This window comes from Suricata suricatta, chromosome 8, assembly GCF_006229205.1.
Source record: "Suricata suricatta isolate VVHF042 chromosome 8, meerkat_22Aug2017_6uvM2_HiC, whole genome shotgun sequence".
Classification (NCBI taxonomy): Eukaryota; Metazoa; Chordata; class Mammalia; order Carnivora; family Herpestidae; genus Suricata; species Suricata suricatta.
In genome coordinates, this window is record NC_043707.1 from 57,126,052 (window position 1) to 57,134,826 (window position 8,775).

The following is an 8,775-nucleotide window of genomic DNA, read 5'->3' on the forward strand; positions in this document are numbered from 1 at the left end:
ACCCTAAACAGACCTGTGCATTTATGAAGAGGAATTGCAAGCCAGTGGTGAAGGACCAATAGAAAAACAAGAAACAATAAATTATTTTGAGATATTTGTGGCAGAAATTGCTATCCATTGACACAAACACTATCTTCTCTTCCCTTCTTTCTGGAACACAGATTATATTTTCTATCTCCTCTGCATGTGTACATTTCTCTGTGACTAAAGTCTCACCAGAGAATGTGAGCAAAATCAATGCATGTCAATTATGGACCTAAAATTTGAGAAGTGCTGTCCCTTCACCACATTCTCTTTGTTCTTTTGCAGACCAGATGCAGAAAATAACAAGATCCTACTAGACTATTTTGCCATAAGGAAAGAGGATTGAATCTCTGAATCACCAAGCGGAGAAAGGCTCCTACCAACTTGCTAGCAACTAATATGTTTGTGTTTGACTAATCTGTTTGAGGTCATTTCAGTAGTTATCCCTGTCCTAAATAATACCAAAGCTATTAACAAAAAGGCAGGGCTGAGGAATCTCTAATAATATATGCCTCTGGAGTAGTAGATGGCTGGTACGTGGCTAGACAGGACAACAGATTGGAAAGCTTTGAGATGTGTGTTATATGATGTCAACTTACTTAATAAAAGGTTGCCTGAGATGACTTCGAAAGCTGACCAAGTCCCTCCTGAGCCCACACTCGAAGAGAAATAGAAACTCTCAGAATAAAAATATAAATTGATTGTTTGTTACTCTTTATACCAAGATGTTAAGAGAGCAAGTAACTTAGGGCGCCTGGGTGGCTCAGTCAGTCTGACTTCAGCTCAAGTCATGATCTGACTGCTCTGGGTTAGAGCCCTGCACCAGGCTCTATGCTGACAACTCAGAGCATTGAGTCTGGTTCGGATTCTGTGTCTTTCTCTGTCTGCCTCTCTGTCATGCATGGTCTGTCTCTCCCAAAGATGAATAAACATTTAGAGAGAGAGAAGGAGAGAGAGAGAGAGGGATAGTAGCTCAGGCAGAAACTGACTAGTTTGCAATGAAATGAGGCAGCTAGAGTTCTGGAGTTTGGGGCCTGGCAATTTTAACGCTACAAACTGCTTTTGCACTCCCAGTAGTGGGCAGTAGGATTTTAAAGACCATGAAAGCCAAGGGCGTTAAAGCGTTTCAGTTAAACAGTGGGACTCAGAGTATGGTTGAGATCTGTTTTCTAGTTTTGTTTGTTTGTTTGTTTGTTTGTTTTGAGAGTGCAGTGAGGGAGGGGCAGAGGGAGGTGGGAGGGGATCTTAAGCAGGCTCCATGCCCACCACAGAGCTGCATACAGGGCTTGATCTCCCAACCAGGAGATCGTGACCTGAGCTGAAATCAAGAGTCAGATGCTCAACTAGCTGACTCACTCAAGTGGCCCTGAGATTTCTTTACCAATGTTATTTTCCCATCAAAAATGAGCAAAGAAACAAGAGAATAAACAATTTGTGTGTTTGGGTGTGCAAAATGGGGAATAGATAAAAATACATTTTAAATAAAAATTGATAAAACCTGTCTGCTGTTTATTGATTAAAACTAATTTCTTCTTTCCAGACACAAAAATGAACTCATATCCATAATATATAAAAGAATCCTTAAATATCAGTTAAAAAGTTGAAACATAAATTGAATAATTAGCCAGTGGCTTAAATAAATTCTTTAAAAAGAGATTGAATGTAAATTTTCAATAAACATCCATAAAGGTACCCAATTAATTTATTGGCAAGGATGGGGAACACTCATACTCTATTGGTGATAGTGAAAATGGGTGCAGCTGCTCTGAACATTATTTTGGAATATCTAAAAATGTTCAGGAAATGAATATAGTCCACAATTCTAGTCTTATATATAAATCTTAAGGAGTCTCTTCTCCATTAAAACCAGGATAAATTTACCAGAAAGTTATACTAATTTGTTCATACTAGCTTCATGTGAGTAATAACCCAAAAGACCATTAACAATAGAGTAAATAAATATGCCATGGAATAATATAAATCAATAAAGTCAAATAAACAATACCTTCATACAGCATTGTGGATATACCCTTTATAAAAATAATTGTTTACTCAATTTTGAGAGAGAGAGAGAGACAGAGAGGGAGAGAGAGAATGAGTGGGGTAAGGGGAGAGGGGTGGGGGCCTGAGGATCTGAAGTGGGCTCTGCACTGACCGCAGTGAGCCTGATGCACAGCTCGAATTCAAGAACCGTGACATCATGACCTGAGCAGAAGTTGGACACTCAACCAACGGAGCCATCCTGTGGATTTATCTTAAACCTATGCTATTGACTATAGTCAGCAAGATTTAAAGAAATAAGTGCAATATAATTTTATCTATTTTTGATATGTGTATAGGTACAATATATGTATGTACATATCTAATAAGGAGGCATATTAACATTATTTATAAATGCAGAGAAAATGCAAATAAGATAGTATTAGTGTAGTATTGTCACCTTTGTTGAAGATCATTTGACAACCCACATATCTGATAAGAGGTTAATATTCTAAATATATAAGAATCTCCCCAATTAAAAAGCAATAAATAAGTAAATAAATAAGTAAATGGGTTTTAAAATAAACAAAGGACTTGAGTAAATAATTCTCCAAAGAAGACATACCAAGGACCAAAAGGTAGATGAAAAGATGCCCCAAATCACTTATCATCAGGGAAATGCAACCAAAACCAAAATGAGGTTATCACCTCACACCTACTAGGATGATGGCTACAAAAGTAATACACAGATAATGAGTGTTGGTGAGATGAAGAGAAATTTGAACCCTTAGACAGGGATTCCTCAAAAAACTAAAAGTAGAACTACAATATGATCCAGCAATCCCTCTCTGTACAGATATCTGAAGAAAATGGAATTGAAGATCTCAAAGATACACCTTTACTTCCATTGCTCACTGCAGTATTATTCACAATAGCTAAGACAGGGAAACAAACTAAGTGCCCAATAACCAGTGAACGGATAAAGAAAATATGTTGTGTGTTTTTATGTCAGCATCAAGTCCAATGTAACTGTTTCTTTTAAAATGGTAACACTGTCTTGGGGCTCCTGAGTGGCTCAGTTAGTAAGCCATCTGTCTCTTGATCTCGGCTCAGGTCATGATCTCATAGTCTTGGGGTAAAGCTCTGTGTAGGGCTTGGAGCAAAGCTCAGAGTATGCTTGGAATTCTGTCTCCCTGTCCCTCCACCATTCTTTCACATGTTCTTTCTCTCAAAATTAATAAACTTTAAAAAATGAAAAGGAAACATGGGGCACTTGGGTGGATCAGTTGTTTAAGCCCCAAGTTGGGCTCAGGTCATGATCTCACAGTTTGTGGGTTCAAACCCCATGTCAGGCTCTGTGCTGGCAGCTCAGAACCTGGAAGCTGCTTTGGATTTTTATCTCCCTCTCTCTATGCCCCTCCCCTGTTTGCTTGCACTCTCTGTCTCTTTCTCACTGTCTCAAAAATAATTAAACATTAAAGACATCAAAAATAAATAAATAAAATAAAGTGGTAACATTGCCTTATGTTCACTTGGAATCAGGAGATACAGTCTTAGGTCTGCATTCATTGGGAATTTCGAATTGAGATCATCACATAAAGCTAGGGCTCTTGAAATGCTATACCTTTGATTAAACAGACCATTAAAAAATGTCCTATTGGCAAAAGCTGCCTATCTTGACTTGGGCTTTGGTTGCAACAACAACAAAAACTCTCATGAGACTTTTAAACCATGGACTTTCTCCATGACAAATTTATTACTATCAGGTTGATCTACACCAATAATTCGCCTGACCTAGCAGAAAGATTTAACAATAGTTGACTTAATGGGACACATTCTCATTTCAGTATACATGATTCTCACAAGCAAGACCTGCTGGAAAATGACTTGTCAGTCCACAATTAGAAAAATATCCTGAAAGAAACCAAGATGAGTGAGAGACAGAAATGAAAATAAACGGTAGAATTAGTGCCACAGAAGTAGGATGGCAGGGTTATTTTAAAAAGTGAAATAAAGTTATCTTTTGAATTTTTGTGTGCCAGTACCCTTTGTCATCATTTCCTTTAACCTTCATGTCGTCGCTGAGATAGGTGATTTTATCCTCATTTTATAAGTGAAGAAATATTGGTGTATATGGTATAGATGACTTTGCAAAAAACACAAGGCTACGTAGTGCAGCAAATGGCCACTGAACACCTGTGTGCCAGATGGGGGTGCTCTTTGCTCTGCCTCTTCTAGAGCCCATTCAGTTCTCATCAACCACTTTGGGATGAAGAGGTTAGTCCTCCTTCTACCTACTCTCAATTCTTTGGGGTTTGACTTTCTTTTCCTGGCTGGCGACCAAAATAGCCACCAAGTGGCCCTAACCCTGTTTCGAACTTAATGCTGCAGACAGCTTTGTTAAGAGTTCCGTGGGTAAAATCAATGTAGAGGAGACAAATGGATACACTTACGTGGAGATTAAGGTAAACTTTATGTTGGATATTACTGCAAAGTTTAAGTGATACATATTAATAAAGGCAGAGGGACAAGAAAAATGGGATGTGGGTGTAGATAATCATGAGAATTCAATTATAGATGGTGATGATGGGAAGAAATCATTATTAGATGGAGATTTCCTAATAGAGATGCCAAATAAATTTCTCTTAACTCCTTCTCCTTCTTGGGGAAAAAAAAGTAAAATAAAGTCTGAAATAAAAGAAAAAATAAGATATAACAAAAATGATTTGAAACAGAACTTAATGGGACTTCTAGAAAGACATACACAAGTAATGAAAATGAATTCTGTAATTTAATATACTTATATAATTCATATATTTCTGTAGTGATAGATAATCAGATGGACACAGCTGAAAAAACATTTGATTAGCCACAAATTAGATGCAATGAGATTATATCTAATAAATACACAGGTAAACTGATGAGAAAAAATAAAACGATAATAGAAACAGAAAAAAAGTGAGAAACTCTCCTATATTCTAATAGGAAATTTAGCAGAAAAGGATGTAGAAATGAAGCCAAAAAATAATAGTCAGAAAAATGGTGACCAAATGATGACGTGACCATTTATTATGTCCATGCAAAGAAAAATTAGAATGACACTTGGCATCACATATGATATCAATTCTCAGGGTATGAAAAACCATAAGAAGCAAAAACAAACTTTGAAACATTTAGAAAAAGATATACAAAATGAGATGTAAGTTCTCTCATCTGTAAAAAAAAAGTGAAAAAGCACAGCCCACAAAGAAAACAAAATGTATAATGTTAAAATTTAAAAATAGTCGGTAAGGGCTGCTGCTAACTACGTGGGGAACAAGTTGTTTCTGTAAGAGGGTATTTGCAGCCTGTAGGCAGCAAAGGATTAGTGTCCAGAGTCTACACATCGATTCTAAAAGCAATGGAACTTCCAACTGAAAAAATAGACAAGACCTGAAGGAAAAAAAATGGAAGAATAGGAAATATGAATGAACCAGAAATATGTGATGAAACGGATCCCTGCAATTTTAAGAAGTCACTTTACACTCCCTGAACTGTTTAACTGTAGGCTTTAATTCTGTTAAATTTTACTCTGCTGATTGTTATTTTTTAAAATTTATGCAGCAAATTTTACTTTGTGCAATAACACACAAAGCTATGTAACAAAATGGTAAAGGCTGTATGAAGTTGACCCGACTCTGGTTATGTATTCATTACAGGAAGTTTCAGGGGAATCTGGGGGGCTCCAGGTCTTTAAAAATAATGTAGAAAAGAGTGCACAATACAAGATTTGACAAAGTGAGCAGTAAGGGTAGGAAGTACCCTTTTTTGTTTGTTTGTATTATTCCTCTATAGTTTTATGCATCCTTGACACTAATAATAAGAAATGAATAACATTTCAAAATAAAGATGTTGGGGAAAAAAGGCTAGAAGATAAATGCGCTGTTGGAATTTTACCATTACCAAATTCTGATTACAGGAACTTTGTGAGTTCTTGTGCATCTAAAGGTAAAATTATAGTTAGTATTCACATCTATTCTTCACAACTCTTTAGCAGAGTCTGCTTATTTTAACAATTGTTATTTGTAATGCAGCCCATGCCTTGACAGATACTAACAAAAGTAAATCAGCAAAATGATTCTCCCTCTTCTTCCACCCTCAGGCTCTGGGCAATCACAAAAACTACCAACATCTGCTTGGATTCAGAATGCCATGTTCACTGATTCAGTGCACCCAAATAAGCAACAATTAGTCTGTTCAGCATGTGTCAAAAGATCTGTCAAGTTAATTCAAATTAAGACAGGATAAATTGAATCCAGTTGGCATCATGCATATTTGTATGCAAGTTTAAAGAAGCATCAGCTGTGCTATGTTATCTTTTATTTACAAGTAAAACAAGAATATACTGTTACATAATTTCAAAAATAACTATTCCTCATCATCATTTGACGAGGCTGGATGTATTTTCATGGGGTGAAAAAATTGTCTCATGGATCAGTGGATTACTGTACTGCACTAGATCAAAATGGTATCATTTTTCTAGGACTTGTTATCTTAGTTCCATTAATTAGTTTCTGGGTACACACATGCATTTCAAAGCTTGAGATGCATGAATTGCCACACTTCCAAAGATGAATGCTTTTTAGATATAAATCTATTTATTCTTCACATTCTACAAAATGTGAAGGTCTTTAGGTGGTCAGGTAATAGTTTTCCACCTCATTTATTGGGTAGAAATCTGTAGTTTCAAACACCTCTGTACTTGAATGAAGAGAGAATTAGTGAAACTCTTAAGAAGCTGGCAGGCTCTTAGCAGAAGACAGAATGATTGCCGTGGCATTAATTATAATCTATTTCATTTTCCAGTTGTCACAACCAGACGATGCCCCATGTTCCATTTCTATTGATGCTTGGATGGAGTCATGTAGAAGGTCATCTAATGTGTTGTACACTCCTGATCTTCAAAGGAGAAACTCTGTAGTGCTACTGTATCTCTGACTCATACACTCAGATGAAACACAACTTTTTGGAAAAAATAGAAAATTGCCTTACCAGGAGCTTAAATGTTTACTTTTAATGAGTCATATTCTCCCACGTTTTGACACTTTTTCTCCCACATTCAACAGTGAGAGAGGAAGAAAGAGACTGTTAGAAATTGTGGTTCTGCTTGAAGGGGGAAATAGAAGAAGTGAAAAAAAGAAGAAGAAGAAGAAGATCGTATCTTTTAGGAAGTACCAAACAATAAGGCCTAGAATTTAGCAGAGGGGAAATTCACAATGACAATTAAGCAAGCATTTACCAGGATGCCTGAATATTTGTCCGGATATTAGAGCAGGAGAAACTCTAAAAGGTCTCCATTTCTACAAAATAGAAATAATTCAGTCCTATTCAGGCAAAGGAGGTAGAGACATTTCTTCTCTTCCTAGTATGTCATCTAATATGAATATCAACTAAACACTATGTTGTAAATAGCATTGTCTGATATGATAATATGTAAATTTTAATATAAGTTCTGGCTGCTGGAATTTGTATTTCAGAAGAAGAAGAAAAAATGAAGCAATAAATAACATATTTCTCAAATGGCTAAATTATGTTGACAGTGACTTCCTGCCAAATGCTGATAATGGTAGGTATCTTTCGACCATTTCCAGTAGCTATACCTTGAAACAGAAAATTCTGCCTTTAAAGAGGCCTGATTCAGGTGAAATGACTAAGATAGAGCACATTTTTTTTGTACAGAGTTATCTAGTGCTAACTCTGTTGGGTGTGGGGGTGCAGTGTGGATGCACAAGTGTGCACACATACGCATTATCAGGTGTACGTGTGAAAGCTTGAACAGAGAAATACCAAGACCTAGTTAGATTGAGCTGCATTTAATATCCAGTTTCAGATCAAAAGTTTTCAGTCATTTCCTATTCTCAGGTCACATGGCCCTCTGTTTACTCCCTTTTTCTATTTTTTTTTTAGAAACTTGTTGGGCATCATGTATCATTTAAACTCTTCCATGAAAATCCTATTCAGTCTCCTAGATGAGAAATATATAGTCCAATTTTTATTTGCATTAGAACTGTGGAAATTTAAGCATTTTCAGCATTTGATAGTTATTAAGATGCACATTCAATGCATGGTGATCTAATCAATGTATGGTAAGATTTACTCAGAGGCTTCAAAGACATGGCGAAGTTAGGAGATTTTACAAACTACCCTATCTTGAATCGCCTGCTGCATTTCTTAGCTCAGGAAGCCAGCTTCCATAGCAGAAAGTCTCCATGCCTAACCAGCTCTCCAGTCCATGTGAGGGGAGAGAGGGCTGTGCTCCTTGATCTTCCCAATGTTTCTGCTGAGAGCTGACTCTATCAATACTTCCTCCAAACTAATACCTGGTACTTATATTGCCGTTTACCTCACAGCTACCCTTTTGGCCTCAGAAATATTTACAAGTTTTGGAGATACCTGGGCAAAGCAATAAGATGACAAGAGAAAAAAATGATATATCCTGTTTCACACTGTGTGTATTGCTTTCAAAAATATATGTGCCCTGACCGCCAGAGCGAAGAAGCTCTTAGGTGAGTGGTTACATGAAGAGTGAAAGAGGGGCGCCTGGGTGGCTCAGTCGGTTAAGCCTCCGGCTTCGGCTCAGGTCAGATCTCACGTTCGTGGGTTCGAGCCCCGCGTCAGGCTCTGTGCTGACCGCTAGCTCAGAGCCTGGAGCCTGCTTCTGGTTCTGTGTCTCCCTCTCTCTCTGACCCTCCCCCTCTCATACTCTGTCTCTCTCTGTATCAAAAATAAATA